The sequence below is a fragment of the Balaenoptera borealis genome, assembly GCF_965194805.1.
Source record: "Balaenoptera borealis genome assembly, chromosome: 11".
NCBI lineage: Eukaryota > Metazoa > Chordata > Mammalia > Artiodactyla > Balaenopteridae > Balaenoptera > Balaenoptera borealis.
The window spans coordinates 105,928,545-105,955,254 of record NC_138868.1 but is presented as its reverse complement, the minus strand read 5'-3'; the positions used below and the strand labels follow the sequence as shown (position 1 = coordinate 105,955,254).

The following is a 26,710-nucleotide window of genomic DNA, read 5'->3' as shown; positions in this document are numbered from 1 at the left end:
GTCTATGAATTGTGTCAATTTTCACTCTCAAAAAGTGCTCTGGTTTAGATAAAGTGTATGGTCATCCTACTCTGCTTCAGCTTTTCACTGCAGCAGGTCCTTTCTCCAACAGCCACCAGAGTGGCTCTAAAGCAGAGAACTGAATTATGTAAATCATATGCTCAAAACGCCCACATCGTTCACAAAAGTATCACAAATCCTCACCTCAGCCCACAAGCCACAAATGCTCCGCCTTCAGTCTGTCCCTCTGAACTCAACTTCTTCCACTCTCCCCAGCCCCGGCAGCTTCCTTGCTCTCCTTCCACAAGCAGGCCAATCCCACCCCCACACAGGCCCTTTGCACTTGCTATTCTCTCTGTTGAGAAAGCTCTTCTCCAAGATATTCTCCTAACTTGCTCTCTCTTTTTTTCCTTTCTATCTTTAATGAAAAAAAAAAAATCACCCATCAAATGAACTCTGCCTTTACCACCAATTCTAACTAAACCCTCTCCCATAGTCAAACCTTTCCTCTCATCCTGCTTTATTATTCTTCTTGACATTTCACATCATCTGTGTATTCATTTGTTTATTGTCTGTCTTCCTCCACTAGAGGAGAAGTTCTCTGAAAACAGAGATTTTTCTGTTTTGGCAATTACTGTATTCCTTGAGTTTAGTAGAGTTTCTAGCATATATTATATGCTCAGTAAAGATGCCTTGGACATAAAAAATACATGAAGATTTTCGGTACAGAAGATAGAGTTGGGCTTCAATCCGTGGGTAACAGGATGATTTGAGTATCATTAAACTAGCTAACAAATGAAAGAATATATGTGATATAAATTCTAAGACATGATGGAAAATAAGGGTGATTATCAATATTGTTCTTGTAACTATCATCGGCACACACAGTGAATGGAGAGACTAAATTATATCTGAAGGTTTTTTTGTTCATATGTATCATTAATTAAAATCACTGTATTTTTGCACTTATTTTTCTTAAATTTACTGAGGATGTTTTGAAAAGGAACACTTCCACTACATAAATAAGCACTTTATTCACTAAAATATTCATGAGTCACGCTGAGAAGTCAAGATTTTATGTTTGGTTAATTCAGCCCCAGAGAGGTTAAGTGAATTACATCAAAGCACACATCAAACAAATGATAAATGTAACAGTAAAACATAAAAGAAAAGGACCATGTTTCAAAAAAGAAAACTGCTGAAGTTTGAAATGAGAGAAAGATTTGCTTGAAGCAAATTCTCCTGGGAGTTGACCCCACTAGAATGCCTGGCAGATTTGTACTGTCTCAGGAACCCTACTGTCCAGGAAAAGATTCTTCCTCTTCTATCCAGCCAACCAAAAGGTGGCAGACCATATAGTATAACATTCTACCTGCCCTAGCATTGAGAATAAAGTAGTATTACCTTCATATTGTTCACATTGTCTTTGACAACCTGAGACATTTCATACACTCAGAGAAAATTTTGAAACTAAAGCTATGATTTAGCTTATGAGAAGACAGGAATCTATTTTCTTATCATTATTATCACCCAACACTTTGGTTGCCCTATATCCTTGTCCTCAGTCTTAAAAAAAGTCATAGTCTGAAAGGACTGAATGGATAAAAGGAAAGAACATCTGAGCAAAGAGAACTCCAGGTCCCACTTAAGTCTCACAAGTGTGCTTTTCACCATTTGTATGGATGAATATTCTGAAGTCCAGCTCAGTTACATAACTTGCCCACAATAACCTAATAATCCTGGTATTTGATAGGGCCAAGAGGGTTTTAACCCATATCTGTCAATCTCTAAAAGCCATGACCTTTTTCTTAGACTGTGCAGGCTTTTCATATCCAGACTTATAGAACTAAGGACATTTTATTGCTGGGGTTGAAGCCAAGTTCATGCACAGGCCCTACCAGCTCAGGGATCTAAAGCAATCTGAGAGAATCAAAGTTAACTCAATCAAATTTAAAACCAATTTGTTTTCATTCTCTTGAGGAAGAAAGGTGTCAGCTCTTACCATTCCTACCATCAGACTTTATCACTTTCAAAGGGCTATAACTTGTTCTATGCTCACTGAATTCTTGAATCCTTAGATTTTCATTCTGAACCCCTAATGGGCTCTCAGCACCCCCATGTGCTGTGAGAGCACATTGGTAGGAATAATCTCTTTACATAAACTTTATTTAGGTTTACCTTTCTAAAGCAAGATTATGTGAAAAAGATGTTTATTAATGAACTTCTCATTTTATTAAATAAGTTTAATAATGTTTCATACTTTGAAAGGATTCTTGAGCATAACACATTTGTCTAAAGATCAGCTTTAACTTGCGAGAGTCACCTTTTCTTCCCCAGCATCAAACATATGATTTACCTTTAACAGCAACAACAACAACAAGAGACAATATTCGTATGTTTTTCAAGAACATACTAAGTTTAACAAGTATTTATTACTACCAAGGACTATGAACTCACTGGATTGCAGCAGGGAGATTGTGATATAACCCGTAACCTTTAGGGAATTTTGATTTCTTATGAGAGCTAGGAAATACATGCACATATGATAACATTCTGTTTTTAAAAAGCTGCTGGAATGTCCAAAGAACTCATGGCACAGTAAGCTCTTTAAAATTTCAGAAGAAGACCTGTGGGTGAGAGATAGCAGGAAACACCTGCCAGAACCTGGCTAGACAATAAAAGAGAGGAAGAGTTTGGTTTTCCTGGGACCTCAGAGATATCTTGGGAAGAGACCTTCAACACGGTGGAGGAGTAAAACGTGGAGATCTTCTTCCTCCCCACAAATACATCAGAAATACATCTACATGTGGACAAACTCCTACAGAACAACTACTGAACGCTGGCAGAAGACCTCAGACCTCCCAAAAGGCAAGAAAATCCCCATGTACCTGGGTAGGACAAAAGAAAAAAGGAAAAACAGAGATAAAAGAATAGGGATGAGACCTGCACATCTGGGAGGGAGCCATGAAGGAGGAAAAGTTTCCACACACTAGGAAGCCCCTTCACTGGCAGAGATGGGGAGGGGGTGGCGGGGGCGAAGCTTCGGAGCCACGGAGGAGAGCGCAGCCACAGGGGTGCGGAGGGCAAAGCAGAGAGATTCCCGCACGGAGGATTGGTGCCAACCAGCACTCACCAGCCTGAGAGGCTTGTCTGCTCCCCCGCCGGGGCGGGCGGGGCTGGGCGCTGAGGCTCGGGCTTCAGAGGTCAGACCCCAGGGAGAGGACTGGGGTTGGCGGCGTGAACACAGCCTGAAGGGGGCTACTGCACCACAGCTAGCCAGGAGGGAGTCCGGGAAAAAGTCTGCAGCTGCCTAAGAGGCATGAGATCATTGTTTTGGGTGCACGAAGAGAGGGGATTCAGAGCACAACCTAAACGAGCTCCAGAGATGGGCGAGAGCTGCGGCTGTCAGCGCGGACCCCAGAGACCGGCATGAAATGCTAAGGCTGCTGCTGCCACCACCAAGAAGCCTGTGTGCGAGCACAGGTCACTCTCCACACCTCCATTCCCTGGAGCCTGTGTAGCCTGACACTGCCAGGGTCCCGTAATCCAGGGACAACTTCCCTGGGAGAACACATGGCACGCCTCAGGCTGGTGCAACATCACGCCAGCCTCTGCCGCCACAGGCTTAACATCACTAATCATGAGAGAAATGCAAATCAAAACTACAGTGAGGTATCACCTCACACCAGTCAGAATGGCCATCATCAAAAAATCTACAAACAATAAATGCTGGAGAGGGTGTGGAGAAAAGGGAACCCTCTTGCACTGTTGGTGGGAATGTAAATTGATACAGCTGCTATGAAGAACAGTATAGAGGTTCCTTAAAAAACTAAAAATAGAACTACCATACGACCCAGCAATCCCACTACTGGGCAGATACCCTGAGAAAACCATAATTTAAAAAGAGTCAGTTACCACGATGTTCATTGCCACTCTATTTACAATAGCCAGGACATGGAAGCAACGTAAGTGTCCATCACAGATGAATGGATAAAGAAGATGTGGCACATATATATAATGGAATATTAGTCAGCCATGAAAAGAAACGGAATTCAGTTATTTGTAGTGAGGTGGATGGACCTAGAGTCTGTCATATAGAGTGAAGTAAGTCAGAAAGAGAAAAACAAGTACTGTATGCTAACACACATATATGGGATCTAATATATATATATATATATATGGTTCTGAAGAACCTAGGGACAGGACAGGAATAAAGATGCAGACATAGAGAATGGACTTGAGAACACGGGGAGGGGGAAGTGTAAGCTGAGACAAAGTGGGAGAGTGGCATGGACATATATACACTACCAAATGTAAAATAGATAGCTAGTGGGAAGCAGCCGCATAGCACAGGGAGATCAGCTCGGTGCTTTGTGACCACCTAGAGGGATGGGATAGGGATGGTGGGAGGGAGACGCAAGAGGGAGGAGATATGGGGATATACGTATATGTATAGCTGATTCACTTGGTTATACAGCAGAAACTAACACACCATTGTAAAGCAATTATACTCCAACAAAGATGTTAAAAAGAAATATCTTGGAGGCATCCCCATCTCTCCATTCTTACTGCTACGGCTTTCATGTAGGCTCTTCTTATCCATCACCCAGTCCCTTGCTACTCAACACTTGAACGCTTGTTACAAATGTAAAATATTGGGTCCCACCCAGAACTCCTAAATCAGAAGCTGCATTTCAACAATATCCCCAGGCAATTTATACATATATTGAAAGTTTAAGGAGGAGCACTGATCTAGGCTATTAAAATAACCTCTCCAACAACTAGCCATGTTGGGGCTTGGCCACTCTCCACCAAGTCAGTAGAACAATCTTTATAAAACACATTCCTGGCCGAATCATTTTTCAGCTTTAAACACTGCAGAAGCCCTCTTGCTTACAGTTTTGAGTCTAAACTCCATGGCGTGGTGTGTATAGAGGTCTGTATGATCACCCTGTTTATCTACACTGACCCATCTCACCTGTTATCCACCACCCACCTCTCATTCCAACTCCTTGACCCTTGGCAAGTCCTCAGATATTTTTGCATATTCACACTGTCTTGATTTTAAAGTCCAATCATTCCATCCAGTTGGGAAAAACTTCCGTCTCTTTTTAGCATCCCAGGTTCCTATTGATCTTCCAAGGCCCTGGTCTAACACCAAGCTCTCTCTCAGTGAAAATTTCTGAGCTTTCTTCCCGAAGAACTGGTAGTTCCCTCTTCCGTGATTCCAAGACGCTATATTCATAATTTAGTTGTTCCACTTACCTCAAGTCATTGGGATATAGGTTTAAAAATGAGGGATGGTTTTAGCACAGGCAGCTGAGCAGATAGTGGGTGTCATTATGCATTAATTAATAGTTGCATTCTAAAGTAACCTTTCAGTCTGCACAAGCAAAGTGAATTTGAATTTTAAGGTAATTACCTGAGATACTTCAATATTTTTTAAATTTTCTTTCAGCATAATGCAATGGAAAGAACATAGGACTTCGGAGCTTTAAGACTTCCTACCTCTGTTACTTCCTAGTCGCCTGATGTATGATCTTGGTAATTAACCTCTCCAAGTAAGTTTCATTATTTTTAAATTGTGAGTAAAAACTAGAGCTGTTTCTTAAGATAACGTGAGAATTGAAAGAGATAATTGATGTGAAAGCATTTAGAGAACTAGAAAGTGCGGTATACATAATCATTATTTTTCATGAATTTATTCCCTTAATATACTTTAAGCACTTTTTATTTCCTGAAAATTGTGCTAGATGTCAAAGTTATCAAAAATGTTCAGATATGGTATCAGTCCAAATAACAAAGGGTACTAGAGGAAGTAGACACAGAGGGAACATTCAGAGAAAATGTGTAAGTTGATACTCTAGCAGTGCAAACCGTTTAAACATAAGAAAATTTAGAACAGGCTTGATAGTCGAGGTAACATTTTAAAAAATATCCCAACTGAGGATAAAATTATGAAAGTCTTAAGATTTATAATTATTGGCTCTTACTTTTTCTAGACCGATACAGCCACAAATTTCAGACATTTCTAGAATCTTAAAGTTTTGTCTTCCTCTTCACCCAGACACTAATGTGGCCCAGTGCCCGGGCCCCTCCTAACTGCCCCCACTTTCCTTTCCCTGCTACCAATACTTCTTCATTCCTGCTTAGGGCAACACACACTACCTGTACTGTACTTGGCCCAGATTCCAAGTTTGTGCCAATGTTTCCAATGTCTATAACACCCTGGAATTTGATCACTGACAATGTAAATGTCATTCTCACGCTGAGTCACTTCAAGTCCTTACATCCTCCGTGAGGTTTCCTTTGCTTGTCCCACCCCCCAGGGGGTCTCTGCAGTTCTTGACTGTATCACACAGAAAATCACTTAATCACATACATGCCACTTCTTCTCCACTGTTTTATATGTGTGCCATTGCGACAGCTGGGCTGAAAAGTCCATGAAGGATGGAATCTTGATGTTACTCCAACGTGAGTCTCCCATTTCTTACTCTGAGACCTTGAATAGGACGCCCTCACCCCACTCCACTTCAGCTCTCTACGCCTCCATTTCCTCATCAGGAAAATAAAGGTGTTCCACTATAAGATCAGACTAGATGATCTTCTAATTTACCTGCAGCTGGAACAATCTATGGCTCTTTCCATGAGACAGCTCTCACCTCATCTTTATAAGGCTTCGTCTAGTGCAAAACTGAGCTCATTTCAGATCAAAATGCATGTGCACCCCAGCTCCGACTCCGTCCTAATACTCTGAGAGAATAATGCAGTCTGTTTTGCAGACCCTGTCACTGTTCTAGCACATAACATCCTATTATTCTTCCAAAATGGAAGATGAAGTTTCCCAGCGTGTCTGACTGAAGGCCCAATATCACCAAATACATAACCATTTGCCTGCAATTCCCCTGGGGAAGGTTATTAACAACCACTTAGTCCCTGATAAATGACTATGTTTCCAAGGTAGTGGTTTATATCAAGGTTCCTAAATGCATATCATTTAAATTTACCCAGACAGCCATGTGTCAAATAAACAGCAACTGATGATTAAAAACACTCATTCTTAGGCAAGAGACTGCTGTGCAACGCCTGGTGTGCTGAATCATTGATTTGCTTTAAACATACAAGTGTATTTAATAATCAATACCCACCTCCCATTATCTTATTAAAAATTGCTTACAGGGTTGCTGAGGAAGAAGAGTGGCTCATTGGTTGTCACCTGCAACCCAGAAACATACCTAGTGACATGGGGTTAAGAGTTGCCAAAGCCTCACAGAATGACAAGGTTAGAAAGAACCTGAAGTTCTTCTAGGGAAAGTCCCCCGTCAGTGACCAAGTGCCTTCTACTGGCATCTTCACAAAAACAGTCACGTGGCTGCTTGCACCTGCCTCCAAGCAGGGAGCACTAACCACTCCAGGCGGGAGAGCCTCCCGAACGTGACAGTTCTCCAGTCTTTCTTTTCTTTTTTTTTAAATTAATTTTTATTGGAGTATAGTTCCTTTACAATGTTGTGTTAGTTTCTCCTGTACAGCAAAGTAAGTCAGTTATAAACATACATATATCCACTTTTTTTTAGATTCCCTTCCCGTTTAGGTCACCACAGAGCACGGAGTAGAGTTCCCTGTGCTACACAGCAGGTTCTCATTAGTTCTCTATTTTATACATAGTAGTGTATATATGTCAATCCCAATCTCCCAATTCATCCCACCTCCCCTTTCCCCCTTGGTAACCATAAGTTTGTTTTCTACATCTGTGACTCTATTTCTGCTTTACAAATAAGTTCATCTGTACCATTTTTCTAGATTCCATTATGTATAGAAAATATAGAGTGCTCAAGGCAAAGCAAATGCTCAAAACATGGCTATTTTAGTAGCAGCAGTAACATTGAACCACACAATAAGGCATGAAATAGTGACTGTGCTTCCATTCTGTGAAGGTAGCTGTAATGTCTCATCAGAGTCCTCTCTGCTCTAGGTTTACCACCCCCATCGACCTCAGCTCAGCCTTGCATGTGGAAAGTCTGCTCTCCGTCAGCATCCCACCGGCCGCCTCTGACCGTCCTCTGGGGCAGAGCCGTGCTCTCGCAGGACACAGGCCACTGGAGGAACTAACCAGCATGAACGGAAGTGTGTGTAGCAGACACAATGGCTACAAGCCCCCACTGCCTGTACCACCACATCATCTGAAGTTCTGTGGAGGTCCTCCAGCATTGGTAGACAAAAAGTAAATAAGTCAATAAAAATGTTGAACACATGTGTGAATAAAGGAATCAATCCACCAACTGATGAAGCAATGGGTAGCTGAGTTAAGGAAGACAGACAGGAAGGACATGAAAAGAGAATAACATGAGTCTTCTCAGAAGCCTGAGTGGGAGGGTGAAGGGTTAAGCTGTCTTGTTTTCACCTTCCCAGTAAAGGAAGGAGCCCAGTCACCTGGTGTCCTGGGTATCTTGCCTGGAGACCGGAATCTCAGGAGTTTACTTGCTTCTCAAGCTGAGGCCGCTCCACCTGATTGGAGAAAGATAACCGTCCTCCCGTTTCCCTTATTTGCCTCCTACTCTCATACAATCAACCCCATTCTTACATCTCCCAGCTTCTTCTCCCTGATGACTCCTCCTTTAGGCATGGGATGGATAAACAGTCCATTCTCAGTGCTTTCCATGAGCCCCTGCTCTCAGCACCTTCTACCTAAAAGGTGGTGTCAAGGTCCAGAACTACATAAGGCCTCCATTTGCTATAGTCTTGACCATACTTCTAAGCTAGGGACAGAGGTTTCCTGCTTTTTCAGAAATCAGGCACAGTTTTGAAGACCCAAGGAGAAAAATTTAATTGATTTTGTTAGCCAAGTCACTTTCATTTAGAACTGAAAGAGGTGAATCTGACTCACTTGGTTGTAACATTTTCTCTGTGTAACCCTCTCCTCTCTGCTCCCTTCCCAATTAGTACTTGGTGTTTACTCTGTGCATCTTTTGTGAAAGCTCTCTACTGCAGGGAACCCCTCCCTGAGGCTGGGCGACAGGAATAGATGCCTGAAGAGTCAGTCTCTGTTGTAGCTCTCTATGGTGGGAGCTGATTTATTCCATGATTGTGAATGGATCATTATAAACTCAGCATAATGAAACAGTTATTACCTAAGAGGTGATGGATTTGGGGAGATTTTCTAGGGTAAATTATTTGCAGTATATAGTATTGCAACAATTAAGCTAAAGTGATCACAGAAATGTTGCACTTGACTGGTACAGTTTTCTTTCTCTCTTCCTTCTTTGCTTTTTTCCTTCCTTCCCTCCTTCCTTCCTTCCTTCCTCTCTCCCTCCCTCTCTTCCATCCTTCCTTCCTCCTTCACTTATTTTCCTTTTTTTCTGTTTTCATCATATGTTTCATTGAATATTTAAATTGCTTGGTGTTTCAAATTCTTTGTTAAAGACTCTGACACCTGGGTAGTGTCTTTAGAACTGGATAAAACACACATGTGCACACACACCTCACAACGGCACTTAGCTTTTAAGGTTTGCACGTTCTAAGAGAAGCTTCATACCATTACATCCTCCCATTAACTTCTGGAATATTAATGAGAGGGACATTCAGCAGTAGCAGTCAGGTAGAGGAGGCAGGATTCACAGCTGTCTGGAGCCTCTGTGGCCACAGTACTGTCTAGATACTCTCTGCTCTGCCCCAATCTATAAAATGTGGTTCTTTCTTTAAGTCCAGAGACAGAGCAAGTAGGACAGATCATTTGGCCCAAAAACCACTTCTTGCATTTAACCTGTCATGAAGAGTGGAAAGCTCTAATAACTGGCAACAAATACAAATCTGGTCAGGTAGCATTGGGCACCAGGGAATAGTTTGGAGCACCCATTTGATTTCTTATGTCAAACATTTTCTTGAAGACATCTTGTTCTATCAAGAAACTCTTTACCCCACTGAGAGAAACAGAAATAAGAGATAAAGGGAGGGAAGCAAACCCAGCAGTATGAAATCTTGATTCTAAAGGCAACTTTGTTCTGAACCCCTGGTTGCCTTCCCACCATTCAGGGCATCTGTCCTACCCCTCCTCTGTCTTCACTCTCAACTTTGTCTTGTCTCACATCCAGTCCCCCCCTCCCCCCAAAGGCTGTCCTCCCAGATAGAATATGCTTCTTATACATTTGCTAAAATCCTTCCCTTCAGTTACTCATAAACCTTTCTTCAAGGTCATGTTGACATTCATAGCAATCCAGACACGCAAACCTCCCCTTGGATAGAACATCTACTTTCCCTTACAATAAATAAATAGATAAGTAAGTAGATAGATAGATAGATAGATAGATTTGAATTTATATTAAATTGCATGTAGGAGTATATAGGCATGTAATCCAGGACACTTTTGTTTGCAAATGATAGAAACTAAATTCAAAGCAGCTTGGATCAGAAGAAGACATTATTGGCTCTTTCAGCACTGACAAGGGCAGCATCAGAGAAGAGAATCTAGAGAAACTGGATGTATTGATTCAAACGCTGAAGATACATTTGTTATCTCTATTCCTCTCTCTCTACATCAACCTCATCCTTTCATGTCAGTTTTCTCCAAATGGCAAGAAACAATCATTCCTTCATTTATTCTTCCAACAATACAGTAAGTCCCCTACCTACGAACCTTCAAGTTGCAAACTTTCAAAGATGTGAACGTCCCATGTAGTTTCCAAAAAAAAAAAAAAAAAGATGTGAACGTGCATTCACATGTCCAATCATGTAAGTTAGTTCATGTGTCTGGGGTACATTGTCACATGCGTGCATCCTCTACAAGTGGCTGTGCTTTTGTGTACTTTACTGTATATTACTGTATAGAGTACAGTAGTACAGTATCTTTATTTCAAGCTAGATCTGCAAGAGGATGACTTCATTGAACTCCTTGTTGTGCAACATGAGGAGATTACTAATGAAGACCTGATGGAATTGGAGGCCCAGGAAAAGGGACGAAGAGAGACAAGAGGAAGAAAAGTAGCTGAAGAACTCAAGAGATTCACATTGCAGGAAATGGCAAAGGGATTTTCTTTATTTGAGGAGGCATTGTTAGTTTTTGAGGCACAGGACCCGAACCTAGAACGGTACACGAAGGTTGCAGCAGCCATTCAGAAGGCAATCCAGTGCTACCGTGTCATCTATGATGAGAAAAAAATAGCTACTACCCAGACATCACTGGATCATTTTTTCAAGAGGGTAGATAGAATTGAATCCAGCAAGGAACCAGAACCTGTGCCATCAACGTCAGGCATGAGTGAAATTGCAGCTTGCTCTCCGTCTCCTATTGCTGACGATCCTTCAGCTCTACCATCTCCCACCTCCTCTCCCTCCTCCAGTCAGTAACTCTTCTTGCCTCTTCACTCAATGCCAACCCCTGTATGCCAGCTGTTGTACTATACTACTGTACTTTTCAAGGTACTGTACTGTAAGATTAAAAGTGGTTTCTTTATTTTTTGTGTTTGTTTTTTATGTATTATTTGTGTGAAAAGTATTATAAACCTATTACAGGTAATAGGTTTATAGGTAATAGTATTATTACCTATAAACCTATTACAGGTAATAGGTTTATAGGTAATAATACTATTACCTATAAACCTATAATACAGTACTATATAGCCAATTGTGTAAGTTGGGTACCTAAGGTAACTTTGTTGGACTTAAGAACTCACTCTCAGAATGGAACTTGTTCGTATGTAGGGGACTTACTGTATGGCAGGCACCGTACTAGGCACTGAGAATATATTAGTGAATAAAACAAAGATCTCTGCTCTGTGGAGCTTAATTCTAGTGGTCATCAATAGCTGTCAGTTCTACTGTTTCAGAGTCAACACACACACAGCTGCACTCACGACTAAGAAACGCACTTTTCTGGTCATATGTTCAAAATCCTACAGGACGGCTGTGGTTGCTCAGGTGTGTATCAGATATCAGACCAACTACGTCAATCTAAAAGGATCCCCGATCTAAAAGTGTCCAGCGGATATGACAGTTCCCACTTAAATCTTCCAGTTAAAGTACGAGAAGAAGCATTTCTTAGAAACGGGGAAATTTTTGGAGCTATCTGTATATTAGTATGTCTGCTCAGCTATCCCCTTAGAAATAATTTCCCAAAGGACAGACTATAACTTCTCCACATTTTGAAAAGACTGTGATTTCCAACTCCTTGTGCTGCATTGAGGCACTATAGCTCGTGCTGCCATCCTTGCCTGTACGGAGTGTCAACCAGAGAGAAGAAGCATAACCTCTGTGGCTCTGTCTTCTTTATGTAGATTCTTGAACACTGTTTGACTGTAAACATGATGTCACATTCTGTCCACTCCGGGGGAAAAAAAAAAACATTTTGGCATGTGTTGCTAACATGAAGTGTGCAAAAGAAAAGAAATAGCTAGGGATGTTGAACAATAGAACAAAGAGCTGAAAGCAGGACTCAGTGACCAAGAAAATAATACAAATTAATTGAGAGGCAAGGAAAATCCTGCAGGTAGAGGTACCTAAGGGCCTGGCCAGCTGTACAGGGCAGACAATATTGAGCACCTGTCACATCTGCCCCTCATCAGTGGCTAAGGAACTTAGGGCAGTCTCCATATTGAGCAGAGTCAGAGGGGATGTATTTCCAGAGAGGGAGATACATGTTGGTAACGGACTAGACTCCAGGGATTGTAGAGAGCCATTGAGGGATTACAAATTTTGTATGTCTTATGAAGCAATGTACTAGATCAGAAGGAGAACAGAATTCAAAGTCAGGCAATGTGAGGTTTAAGTTCTGCCTCTGCCATTTGTCCCCCAAAGGAGATGGATGAGCATATCTGTTTTATAGTTTCCAGAACCGTAAAATAAGTAGAATACTATACCCACTCTCTCTACCTCACAGGATTGTTGTATTTCCTGTAAGAAAAAATAAAGTCTTCAAACTGAAGCTGGCCACATCTTGATGTTGCATCTACCCTGTGCCCATCACTAAGCCCCAAATAAAAAGGGATATTGAAGAGGTGCATAAAAGTTGGGGGGAAGACTACAGTCCTCAGGAAGAAACCCCAAATCCTCCATAAGCATTAGAATAAATTTTAAAAGGCACAACCAGCATATGGAAAGTGAAAACAAAAGCTTGGGCCAATAGCCATTCCAGGAATATCTTTCTATGACATACCACTTTGGAGACATTGCAATACTTCACCTGGGCTTTACCTGTCTCCTTCCACACACCCTTCTAGAGATGGCTGCGTGTCACGATCAAGCAAAGTGATTTCTTCATATGCTGTACACAGCTCATAAAATACTTTGGGATTCTGAGAGAGGAAAGGCACTAAAAAAAAGATATTATTACTCCACATAAATTTAAAAAATCTTCTTGACAAGGTAACAGCATTTGATCCATTTTCAATTTCTTGGCAGCCTCAACACCCCTAGGGTTTTTGGTTTTCCCATTATACACTGTAGCAGACAGGTTAGCTCACACATGAGCAGAAGCATTGGAGGCCTACCTCCTGTGTAGAGTGAGGGGTGATGTCACTATCGGTTCCACAGAGAAGGACTGCAGTTGGAGCCAAGCTCATTACCTTTTAGTATGCAGTGTCAATTCTCAGAGTTAAATACGGTCCACTCTGATGTCTTTTAATGAAATAAAGCTTCACCAGAGCAATAATGGAAAACAAATTGTATGGGACTCTTATACATTTGAGTGGTTGCAACCTGCATCTGCACTTTCACGGTGAGTTTGTGGTTGAATTGGATTTGATAAATATCAGAAGAATAATGGCAAACGTGGGTTGCTCATGGCTATGGTGATTGATAGCTGTCAAATGCAGTGACAGATCGGGCTGTCTTTCAGGAGAAACATAATTCATAGACCTCACTGCAGGTAGATGGATGGTGCATACAGACTAGAGCTGGATCTCTGGGCATTTATTCTCTGAAATTCCAATGGGGAGTATGCACTTGTATAAATGTCCAAGTCAATCCCTTTACATACTGTATCCAATTATCTCTTTTCTACCTACTGAACTTCCATCTAGCTAACAGCTGGGCCTCCATGTCCAACCTACTTGGGTAGCTGTGTATATCAGTGCACTTCTTTACTGCATGTCTGCCTCCTTATTTGTGCTATTTTACTCTCAACTCACTGCATCTGCCTATCAATTTTTGTTTTTGTTGTCATTGTTCTCAGGCTACTGCAATGAGTCAGAATTTAGAAATGACATAATTTAGATTTCTCTTGCCCAGAAGGATTCCTGGGTGTCCTGGGCTCCCATTCAATTTGAGTTATTCTCTTTCCCTCTAGGCCAGGTATGCAACCAAGTGCACGAGGAGGTTTATCACAGATCATAAATCAAAGCTCAGCTTAAATAGGAGGAGGGCAAGGGGAAGATGGGGAAGGAGTTAAAGAACAGAAGAAAATGCACATGCCCATTGTTTCTGGTTCAGAGATTTTTCAGATGATATACGTCTAATTAGAGAATATATTTATTTAAAGGGTAAACATGCAAATCACCTTTATTTTAAAATTTCTGAATCCTTTAGTCTTGTAAGCTGCTGGGTGCTAAGAGCAGACTGCTTACCAATCTCTCTGGGAGGAGTTGCCTCTTGGGGTGATTGCAAGCAGTCTCAGGGGAATGGAGTTATCCACTACGTTCCCAGATCTGTCAATCTCCAGCAGCAATTTGACATTAAAAATTAGGAGGTCAAAAAAAAAATTAGGAGGAAAAGAAAATCTGTAAAGTAGTATGGTGAATCTCTGCTTTGGCATTTTCTGTTAGAATGTTTCTGCGCAGAAATGTTAAATCTAAAAAAGACCTATACTATTTTTTTTTAATGCTAAGAATTTGACTTCTTGGGACTCTTGATGAATGTACCTCTAGGAACACATGAAGAGCATATATTTTTATAATTCAGTAATGCTTAAAAATAAGTCAATCGGATTCCATTTCAAATTTCTTAAAAGCTTAGTGGTTTCATTAATTGAAATCAGGTCAGTCTTATTTCAGACCCTAACATATTTTCTGTGGCTCTTCTGGGAAGATTTCCAACCAGACTGCCCTCTTTTTAAACAAACTACTCTGCAGTAATATCATAAATCATTCTTCATTTTTATTATTATTAGTATGTTCAATCATAATGCACACATTTAGTGCTTTTTTATTCCTCAAAGTTTCCTCTCATACTTTATCTCAGTTTAATCTACTAGCAGCTCTAGGAGATGGAGAATCTATTAGTACTCACTTTGCAGAGGAAAGGAAAGTAAGTGCAAAGCTATTATGTGACACCTAATGACAAACAACTAGTTAGTGGTGAAAATGAGACTTGAAACCTCATTTCTTGACTCCCAATACACGTTTTTAACCTTACATCAGGAGCGCTCATAAAATACTGGCATAGGGACAGAACAGAGAGAGAGTATCTCAGCTCCATAAGAGTATAGGCACAATTCTGTGCATACTCCCCATGGGGCGAGGATAAACACCAATGAACTAGATGACGTTGCTTGTCCTTTTCCAATCATCAGGGAAAAATGTATTCCTAGAGAAAGAAAGACTGCTTACCAGAAAGTAGCTGTCAGTTCTTACTCAGTTCACCTGCAACTACTTTTCCACAACGAGGAGCCAAATTGAGACAATTATTCAGAAAACAGAGATCAAAACTAGGGGAGTGTATATGTACAGATGTTTATTTAATAAATATTTTGGAGAAATTATTGTGAGCCCAAAATCTTACTGGGCCCTATGAGACTTGAAAAGTAAAACAGAAAAACAGAAAGAAAACAGAGAAAATCCTCAAGGCATTTTCAGTCTAAGACAGAATAAATTGGAAAGAATGAGTTAACCTCTTTTGCACTTTTATTTCTTTAGCTGGGAGATAAGAATAATAAAAGCTGCAAGGGCAAGCTAATATATTCCAGATAATACACAACTGATCAATATCTATATGGAGTTTCTTATCAGGTAGGGCAATTTGTAGGTGCTTCCTGTAGAAGCTCCTCTCAACATTCATCCCATCCTTAACCACATGGTTAGATGCAAACACACCCTCCCTTATGAGTCACCAGACAAAAATCATATTCCTGGCAAAGTGTCTGGATATCCCGATTGGTAGTACTGGCTTTTTTTCCTATCCTTTATAGATTAAAATTTCCTTATTAGCAGAAACCATACCTTTACATGGCAGGTGAACAATAAAACTTTGTTGAATGAATGAATGCATGAACAAATGAATCTCTAAGCCCTTCAATATATTTTGGTGCCTGAATTAATATGCCAGATCTTGATGGCAAAATGAATGTGAATATGAATCAGTACAAAGGCATTCTAGGGGAGTGAGAATTATCTGCAAAGAAAGGAAGGGATATAAAACTGTCAATTTCTCTGCATTAGAATTTCTTTCTTTCTTTCTTTCTCTCCCTTTCTCTCTCTTCCTTCCTTCCTTCCCTCCTTCCCTCCTTCCTTCATTCCTTCCTTCCTCCTTCCCTCCCTCTCTTTCTCTTTCTCTTTCTTTCTTTCCTCTTTCTACCTCCCCCTTCTTTCTCTCTCTTCCTTTCCTTCTCTCCCCTTCTTTCTCTCTCTTCCTTTCTTCCTTCCCTCCTTCCCTTCTTCCTTCCTTCCTTCCTCCCTCCCTCTCCCCTTCTCTCTCTTTCTCTCTTTCTTTCTTTCTTTTTCTCTTTCTTTCTTTCTTCTCTGGCCATGTGATTTCTCAGAACCACAGTTGATGTTATCCAAAATGCTATGCTCTGCAGGTTAGTCTCAAAATAAATTGTTAATAAAATTATATTTTCATGACTTTGGCTTCAGTAAATTTCAGAATAGTAGAAATTTTCTAGACCTTTCAGGAAATATACCTGCAAATTGACTGGAAAAAGAAAAGATTGGATTCTAGAACACCTGATAGTCTATCTACATGAGTTGGATTATCTAGATAGTATTTCAGCCTCCTGAATTATTCTATCTGAATAGACACTGCTCAAGTCATTATTTGGAATTATCAAAGCCTGTCACTGCTCAGCTTCTGAAACCACAACACAACCGAGCCAGGCTGACTCCTGTAAGCAAATGCTTCAAAATGACTCTTTAGAATCCAGATTCCAAAACGGCCAAGTCCCTAAAGTGAAAGTATAAAGTCAACAACCCTATTGTATTTTTTTCTTTTTCTTTTTTTAACTTCCTTTAAAAAACAATGAGGTTTCTCTCTCTAGAATCAACTCTAATTCTGTAGCTAATAGTCAGTTTAAGCAGCTATTTTCACCCATCTAATAATAATTTTATTAGATCCAACTGGAAACAAAAATTGTTTGATGAGAGAGAGCTTTATCTATTAGACAGAAAGTCTAAGAGTCACGATGAAGGGGAACAGAAGCTAGAACAGGATTCCAGCTTCACGTGAGGAGTGGAATTTTGCCAAGCAGGTAGGGCAAACATGCTGCTTCACTAATAGCATTTGAAGTACCCCAAACTATCAACCCTTCACCAAGCTTTCCTGAGTCACACTTGAGATTCTATGGCTGAGGATTGCTGGAAGAATCAACGTTAATTTGGTCAGCCAAGAAAAACCCTAGCACCAGACTCTAAAATTTCCTTCAAAGACTGTGCAGCGCATAAGCTAGGGTCTTTTCTATATGGTGTATGACTTTCTAGGAATAACCTTGTCTCATCTCTGCTTGTTGAAATACTTTCTTTTCAGGGACCAGCCTAAGTATATGGGTCCTTCCTGAAGATGGTAACCACTCTTTCCACTTCACTTTGTATTACTCATTTGCTCAATAACAAACTATTTTGAGTACTTACTATGCATATAGCACTTTGCTAAACCCTAGGCACACAAAAATAAACAAGGCAGGCTCATCTTCTCAAGGATCTTAGAGCCAGAACGTATTCCTACTTCCACTCGCAAACCAGTGGTTACAATACAGAATACTGAGGGATTTAATAGAGCTAGGCACAAGATTCTATACTCATCCACAAGATTCATGCCATGGAATGCCATGCCATGGAACAAGTACTGTTGGGGCAGAGCTTAAAGGATGGTTAGGAATTCAAATGACAGAAAAGGGCAACAAAAGCAAACTAGGGAGAGGAAATAACTTGTGTAAAGGTATCTGGTGAGAAAGCATGAGTCATTCAGTGTGGCTGGAGTGTGCAAGTCACTGGTCACTGGGAAAAGGGAAGGAAATATAGCTGGATGGGTAGGCAGAAGAGTCACATCAGAAAGGACCTGGAAAGCCATTCAAAGGAGTTTTGGTTTTATCCTACAGGCAATGAGGAGCCATGGAGGAGTTCTAAGCATGGAGGTCACAGTGCTATATTTGCATATTTTATAAGGACAAATATTCTGGTGACTATGTGGAAGGTGGTTTGGAGTGAGATTAGAAGCAAGCAAACTAGCTTGGAGGTAGTCCAGATAAGAGAGGAAAAGTATATCTACAAAATAAGATATTTCTAATGGCAATAGAAAAGAATAAATTGATTCCAAACATGTGTTTTCACCTCTAACATGTTCCAGTACTTACTATGTTCAGCCTGCCATTATGATTATTTGAATGCATATTATCCTATCCTTCTTGAAGTTGTAGGGTCTTTGAAGGTAATGGTTGACCTTTTTATCATTCTTGTTCCCCAAAGATTTAACATAGTCTGTTTAAAATAATTGAAACTTAACATATTGTATGTTGAAATCTCTCAGAAGGCCCTGCACTGCACTACATTAAAGTAGTCAGTTGTCGACTTGGACACTTGTATAGTATGATGTCGTCAGTGACCATGGACAATCATGTCAATAAAAGAGGCATATGCACTAATCTCATGTCTTAGAAATAGGAGTAGAATCAGCTATGACCCTGAAAATCAATAATCTGACTTTGTCTGTTAGGAATTAGATTTTATGTTAGAGGAAGATAGAAGATAGCTAACTATAAGTTAACCCTCCATCGTGGTACCATTTTTCCATCTGAACTCTGGATTGGAGCCTGTATTCTCAAGGGAGTGATGTTCAGAGCTTCAGAATTGGGTCACTACCCATCACCTTCATTAGTCATGAATGAGTGAGGACACACTGGGAATTCAATGAAAACTACAGTCTCAAAATTGAAATAAGGTAGTGTACCGTCTGTCCTAGGGGAGACAGCATCCTAAATTGGACAGGTTGTGTCTCTGAGGTTGCTTGAGGGAGGTGCAAACCGTCTTATTCTTGTGAAAATGCAATGTAATTAATCCATCTTAAGGGTGATAGGCAACCATAAACAATTAGTAGATGGGATATATTTATATGAATTATAAACATGATAAAAATAATAAAGATTTACAGGTACTTCCATTGAGGGCATATACTGTGGTATCAGGGGTTTTATTCTGCTGGTTGCCTCATTGAACAGAAGTGGAACTTCCCTAAAAATTAGTCATGATTTTCTGGCTAAACAGCTCTCACTAACAAAATCACATAACATGCTTCTGGGCAAATTCTTTAGAACTTACACACTCAGATGGCACTTATCCCCCAAGGCTGTCCAATTTTGGAGTTGTGTACTTATTCATAGACATTGATATTGTTCAAGCAATACTTGGCCCTCCTCATTAGGCTCTACCTTGAAGACAAGATAAGAACCACGTGGGAAAAAAAAATCAGCCTCATTGCTGTTAGGTTGGTTACATCTCATAGGAGTTCACATCCTAGTTTTACTCTCTAGGCCAGAAATCTTATGCTAATTCAAGCAGGTAAGAGTCACCGGTATACCCCACACAAATGTAAACATAGACCATACGTAGAAAACCATGTACTGTCATTGAATGCAAAAGAGTATGAGATGTAAATCTCTTAGAGATAATATGACAATGATCAAGCCTTGGACATAGATACATCTAATGCCACAAGGCTAGCACTATGTGATGTTTGTCATTCTATCTCCAGTATCTAACAGAGTCTCAGGCATAGTAGGTATATAGTTCAGAATTATTGAATTGTTGTTATTTTTTCCTAGGTATTGCTTTTTTGTCATTTATGACTTCCTGGGACAAAAATACTTTCAGCTTCTTTTTGTCTCTTGTTGTCCCCACTTTCTTCTATCTCCTCTGGTGACAGGCACTTCTTCCAAACCAGAAAGTACCTTAAATAGACACACGGGAAAGGAGAGTGCATTTACTTACACATGGCAAAATTCTGTGAGACTTAAAGTAGTGCGAACTGTGTAATTGCCTAGCTAGAAATCTAATGGAGGTATAAATGGAATTCTGTAATAAGATATTCATAAATAATCTATGAAATGGAATCTTGAAAATGGAAAGATTCTGATTTACATATACTTTATAAATAATATCAAATATTATGATTCAAGAAATTGGAATGAAGTTTCAGTGACGTGTCTTATTCAGCTTCATCTACTCACCAAATTAGTTATCAAGTCTTTACTGACTGCTTTCTCAAGCAATCCAACACTGAATTAGACGCTCGGGAATTTCTCCTTGCCCAAATGAATGCAATGTTTAGTTAGCCAAAATATCTGAACTTTATGCAGTCTGTCCTGACGTATCATTAACTTACACACGGCCAAGATAGAAGACAATTGTCCACTTTATCAAGCAATATCTTTATCAGGATATTTAAATAGGATCCATGTGTGAAACCTCATTATTCTTTGTGGGGGGGGGGGCAAGAAAGAAAAGAATAAATGCAGGAGTAAAATAATCAATAGACATAACCATTCCAGGTGTTTTTCACTGATGTAATTTCATTGGTAATGAAGCCTGAGACAGTTTAGCCCATGAGCTCTGTTTCAGTAGTGGGATAACAGAAAATAGACAAAAATGAGTAGCTTGAGATAGGTGTAAGTAGGTCATCTTCCCAAAGGAAACCACTCCAGTCTTCCAACTAGCTGATGGTAATTAGTACTATTCAAAATAATTGTTTAAACCCCCAAAATAACTGAAGCTTAGAACTTCTTGATAAAATAAGAAAGGCCCAGAAGTCCAGGACTCAGTAGGAACATCCATGTCCAACTTTCTAAGTTCTTTAATCATGCCTGTTGGTCTGCAGAACTTAGTTGTTTATAGGAATCCAAAGTTCTTGAGTAATAATAAAAATACTAGCTCATATGTATTGAATTATTGCAATGTACTGTATAAAAATCTAGATGAATTATTATATTTCTCAAAACAATTTGAGAAATTGTAATCACTGTTTTACAGATGAGGAAACTGAAGCTTGAAGGGGTAATTATCCAAAGCCACTATAATAAAAAGCAGAGCTAAGACTTTAAAACTAGATCCTCCTGATGACAAAGTTGGTGGTCTTTACCTTGTGGGTATTGTCTCAAGTCATATGCCTTTAATATAGTGGAATCATTATTTATCAAACTCCTGGAGTAGCAAAGCCTATATAGAATTATATTATTTTCTTATATGCTACTATGTCATAGTGGTAGCTTGGTAAATTAAGTAACACATGCTTTTTTGCCCCTATTGGTTCCCATAGAGATACCATGTATACAAAGACAAACTCCTTGGGAGGACTCCTGCTTGTATTTCACTAAAACAGTTATACCAGGTATCAAATTTCCTTGTTGGTATGAAAACTATATTTCTTCTCCCCTCTTAATGACAGTTGATGTTCTTAGTGTATGTAAAAAGTCTAAGTTTCCAAGCTATCAACAGAACTCTAATGATCATTATCAAGAATCTCACTGAACACCATTAAGCCATGTCAGAGTTGGCTGCATTTCCATAGAGGGAAGATCAGTTCATGACTAAGGGAATAATTGTGCAAACAGGATTTCAAAAGATGTGAAGAAAATTCACATAATTCCACAAGCTCAATATTCTTCAGACATTTTGGATTTTGGTCTCTTGACCACCAATTTCAATTGCACTTAAAAAAATAAAAGTCCCATAATTACCATATCTGATCAGTTCATAGCCTTTTGGCCACATTCTCTTTTGGGAGTGTCTGCACGTCTTAGGCTGTAGGTGAGCCAGCTAGCAATGTGACCATCCTATAGGAATCTCTTTCAAGATCTATGGACTCTAAAATGTTGGCTATAGCCCAGATGCTTTTCTGAGAGAACTTACACACTCACCCACTGTTGTAGATGCTATATTGAGCCACCCAGATCCCACATCAGGAATAATTTCTTCCCCTATTTGCTGAGAATGCATTCAGAAGGACCCTCAGCCATCAGCTCTCTTTTGTGATTGCCTCAGCTTGACTAAAGAAAACTTCTTTGTCTAAAGTCACACCTCCTTCCAGACATCGAAGCCCAGTGACTCATTAGTCAACATCAATCTCACTTTCCCTTGTCCCAGCTAGGCATCGAAGACCCTAGAACTGCTGATAGGGTCAGTAGGGAAAGAAACTGGGACTGCATCCCAGCTCAACTTTTCTCTCCACCCAATTCTACATTCTTGTCTACTTTCCACAGGTGCTGATCTCAAGAGTGCTCCCTAGTTAAAGTCCTGCATGCTAATTTCTGCCTTGCACTCTGCTTCCCAGAAAACCCAACTGGTCATACCTGCACTAACAGAATTTCTTCAACAATCTTTTCTCTCTAAGATTCTTACACATTAATAGGCTAAGGAAACCAATGGGAAAGGGATATGAAAGGGAAGCTACCAGAAAATGTAAAGTCAGGCAGCTCATCAATTAACAAAGAAACACTTTCACCCCTTGGGTTGCCCAAATGCACTGCCATTCAAAAAATTTGAATTCACAGGTAGACCATCACTAAGATTTTAATTTAAAACTAAAGTACTCATGACGTCTCTCAATCCATACCAGGCGAGAAAAAAAAATCTATAAGGGAGAGTCATTATTTGGGGGAACAGAGGAGACAGAGAAGGTAAAACCGCTGTCAGCACTCTTCCTGCTGTATGACACTGAAGCAAAGCTATCAGACTCTAGAATTCAACCTCCCCTCTCCCCACCTCCCGGGTCTATGACTCCATTCCAGTTTTTGGTCTCCGAAGATAGCCAGCAAAAACAGGATTGGCTGGGCAGTGTGATAGCGTTAATGGATGCTGTCAAGCATTCCAGCATCTTCTTACTATTTGTATGTACTTGATTCTTCCTAAGGAGCAAAGCACTGAGAAGTCAAAATAATAAAACATCAGATAGGAGGCATATAAAAAACCAGAGACGTCAACATCCTAAGTAGAGGTAGCATTCTGTATTGCTCAATAAAATTAATTATTTTCCTTTCCATAGCTCAAGTTTTGTTACTCCAGTTGTGAGAAAGCGTAATATCTGCTGTCGTTGCTTATTTGGAAAACAGTATCAAGTTATTTCATACAAATAAGACAGTGTTCTTTCATAAGGTAACATCAGTTAAAGTTCAAGTAATGCCTAATGTGATACATTTGTTTTAAATGACCAACAACTTTATGTAGTCTAACCATGGTATGCAATGTAAACTACAGAATCTAGCATGCTACGAAAGGCCAAAGCAGCTACAAAGACAGAGATTCTGCATCTTTATTGAGGAAGGAGAAGAGTATAAGGCTTTGGAAGCCTTTGGAAACAGGAGAGAGAGTGGAACTGAGTAACATTTAGCAAATGAAAACCATGGAATTTTACAAATCATGAGGTTAATACCTCTGTCTTTTACTCAGCCATGCTAGGGAGGGTCCCAGTTCTCAAAAAGTTCAAGCTGTTTCACAGAACTATACTAAATGGTTTGGTTTCTCTGGGTTTCCTAATGGAGCCTTGATTAAATTTTCTTAAAGTGAGTTCATCTCTATAAAGATACCCTATTCTATCTTCTATGTCTCCTTCCCCATTGCACCTACTTTTGAATTTACTGGAATCTGGTTCATTCCAATTCTATATTAAGAAGACAACATTACTAGAACTTGGGTTGGTGGCTTGCCTTTCATGCTGCAGAGCAATGGTTTCAAATTTGAGCATGCCTAAGAATCATACCTTACCTGGCCCAACCCCCAGAGTTTTGATTTAGTAGGTATAAGATGCATTTCTAACAAGTTTCCAGTTGTTGCTGATATAGCTGCTCCGAGGAGCAAACTGAAAACAACTACTGCAAGGGAAAAAGAGTCTGTCTAAGGTCTTTCCAGAATAGGTAAAGAGTTGGTGGCACGGGGGTGCAAGGGTAAGGAGGTGATTCACTTTATTCAGTAAAAGTCTCTGATGAAGAAAAAAACCCTGAATGACAAAGGGCCTTGCACCCTTCCACAGGAGAAAAACCCATAAATGAAGTAGTGTCAAAGTGCCTAGTGCCTACAGTGCAATGGCTACTGTATAGTAGGTTCTCAATAAATGTGCGTGGGGTAGGGGGTGGGAGGGCAAGGAAAGACCAGGTGCTATTGGTTAGCTCTTGTTGGTTCTTTTTGAAAGAGTTATTGTGTATTTTGTTTAGATTTTGCAATAACAAGGAAATTAAGAGAATGTGATTTCTCTCTAAAGAGAATGTGTGGGTGTAGAGGCAAAGGCACAAGGGTGGAAAACAAAGAAGAGAAACTTGGTGAGTACAGTAACACAAATCAAAGGAAAACTGAGCCCTCCTTTCCTCTGGCCTCCTGCTACAAACCGAAATGGAGAAAATAAGCTAACAGAATAAACGGTGCAAAGTAATTTAGCGGCTTTGCAAAGTTCTTTAAGTTTTAATAGCAGCAGAAACATCCCTTTTTAAAATATGAATTTCATCTTGCCTATGTGCCTTTAAGGGAGCATAAGTTATTTATACTTTCTCCTTTCTTCTAATTTACGGACTCTTGCCATCTTGAGTGCTCTCCCTTTCAAGTAGAACAATAGGGTTTTGAAAATGGATATGTGGTCACCGCAGCGTTTTCAGTTCTCTCTATGACTCCTCATTATAAGGTTATTTTCTTGTGTTTTGAAATAGAAATGCTGCCTTTGATGCTACCATTTAAAGTTTCTTTTTACTTTTTCTAAAGAAAGTGTCCCCTACTTATTACCTAGCCTTGTCGCCTTGGCCCAATGTGGTAAAGAGAATTCTAAATAAATATTTTCTAATATGCCTTCAAGTACAACTTTTCCTTTCAGTGCAAATAGGATAATTGGGCAGAGGAGAAGAAAGCCACACTGAATGCACTGTTTTAAGGGGGCGACGAGTGTGATTTTTGTTTGGCTGCTCTGATGTGGGGCTCATCAGCAATTTCCAGGAGAGCCCGGGGAATTCACGAACAGCGTTTTAGTGATGGGGCTGTCTGCATTTGAATCTCAGCAGGGGCAAAGATTTGAGGCGCTCTTCTGACTAGAAAGATAGAATTAGTCTCTTTGTACATCTCATCTTTCCAGGGTGTTTTTGTAGCTTTTTCTACTCCTCGTGACTTATTTCCATTGGCCTCTTTCACCCAGTGCTGTGCATTTCCTAGAATCTCTTTCATTCTCTCCCTCTTTTCCCCAGTCTCAGGTTCCTTTCCCTACCTCTGTTTCCCTCCATCTTTCTATTTGTTTCTTCCTGTCTGTCCCTCTTATGTTTCTACTGACATATGGATCTGCTCAACTTGCTACCCAAGAGCTGCTTTTGGCCTCCTGACAACACAAGGTGCTACCATCCTGACAGGCAGCAAAAGGCAGGGGAAAGGCAGGCATATGTTAACGTAAGGGAGTTTTGGGAATAGATAAGCTGTTGCCAGTTTCAGGCATAAGTTACTTAATTAAAACCCCAAACCTCTCAGCTCTGGTTGTCACTTGCCTCCTGTGAGAGCTCAGTCATCCCTTTGGTGTCCTCGCGTTTGAGAAGCACCCGTCTGGGCTCCTCTCGGCTCTGTGAAGTTTAGTCTAGTGTCTCCTGCTGACAGGTAACAGGCAAAGGAGGAAAAATGAAAGAGGAGCCTGGGAACAGTGGAAAATTCAGCTGCACATTGTTGAAACACAGGCCAGAAACCAAAATATTGGACTTACTACATATCCCCAGATTCTGTGCCTCCTAAGTGTCCGGCACTGTCCCCGACAGTGAGGAAGGCCAGAGAAATAAGAATGACCCCACCTCTGTTCTTAGGGAGACTGTGTCATATTTGAGGATGCAGATATATAAATACCCAGGGGCTTTATCGTTCCCTATAGAGCATGGAAGCCTGAATTCTACTTCCTTTTTCCAGTCTTTGCTCAAACCAAGCTCCCCCGGCCCTCAACACTCTCGTTTCCTTAAATTATCCCTGCCTCTTACCAAAAGGTGCTGACATGTGCAATTCGCTCCCCGCTTCATCTCCTTATTTCCTTCCTATCCTTCAAATCTTAATTCAAGCATTCCTCCTTTGTGTCACAGTGACAAATACATCCCTGGCTGCCTGAGATTTTCTGTTTTAGCTCTGGAAGTCCTGAGTCCTAGGAACACCTCAGTTCCATGCAAATCAGGATGACTGCTCTTCCCAGTCACATCTCTCGATGATAAACAATTTTAAAAATGACAGCTTTATTGAGATATAATTCTTGGACCACAAAATTCATCCTTTTAAGATCCAGTATTTAGTAAACACACAGAGTTGTGCCCCATCACCACTATCTAATTTTAGAATACTTTCATCAATCCTAAAAGAAACACCATACCCATTCGTAGTGACTCCTCATTTCTCCCTCCTGCCAGCCCTTGGCAACCACTAATCTACATTTTGTCTCTATGACTTTGCCTATTCTAAACATTTCAGATAAATAGAATCATACAACACGTGGCTTCTTGTGACTGGCTTCTTTCACTTAGCATGATGTTTTCAAGGTCCCTCCGTATTAGAGCATGTATAAACACTCCATTCCTTTTAGTGGCCAAAAAATA

General features: G+C 40.2%; 1 long non-coding RNA gene across 1 annotated transcript; it reads left to right on the top strand.

Annotated features, from left to right (window-relative positions):
* Nucleotides 1-3,535: 3,535 nt before the first annotated feature.
* On the top strand, nucleotides 3,536-23,354 carry LOC309606673. The gene is made up of 2 exons (XR_014231999.1): nucleotides 3,536-11,520; nucleotides 11,569-23,354. It is a non-coding gene; the product is annotated as an uncharacterized lncRNA (long non-coding RNA).
* Nucleotides 23,355-26,710: the final 3,356 nt, after the last annotated feature.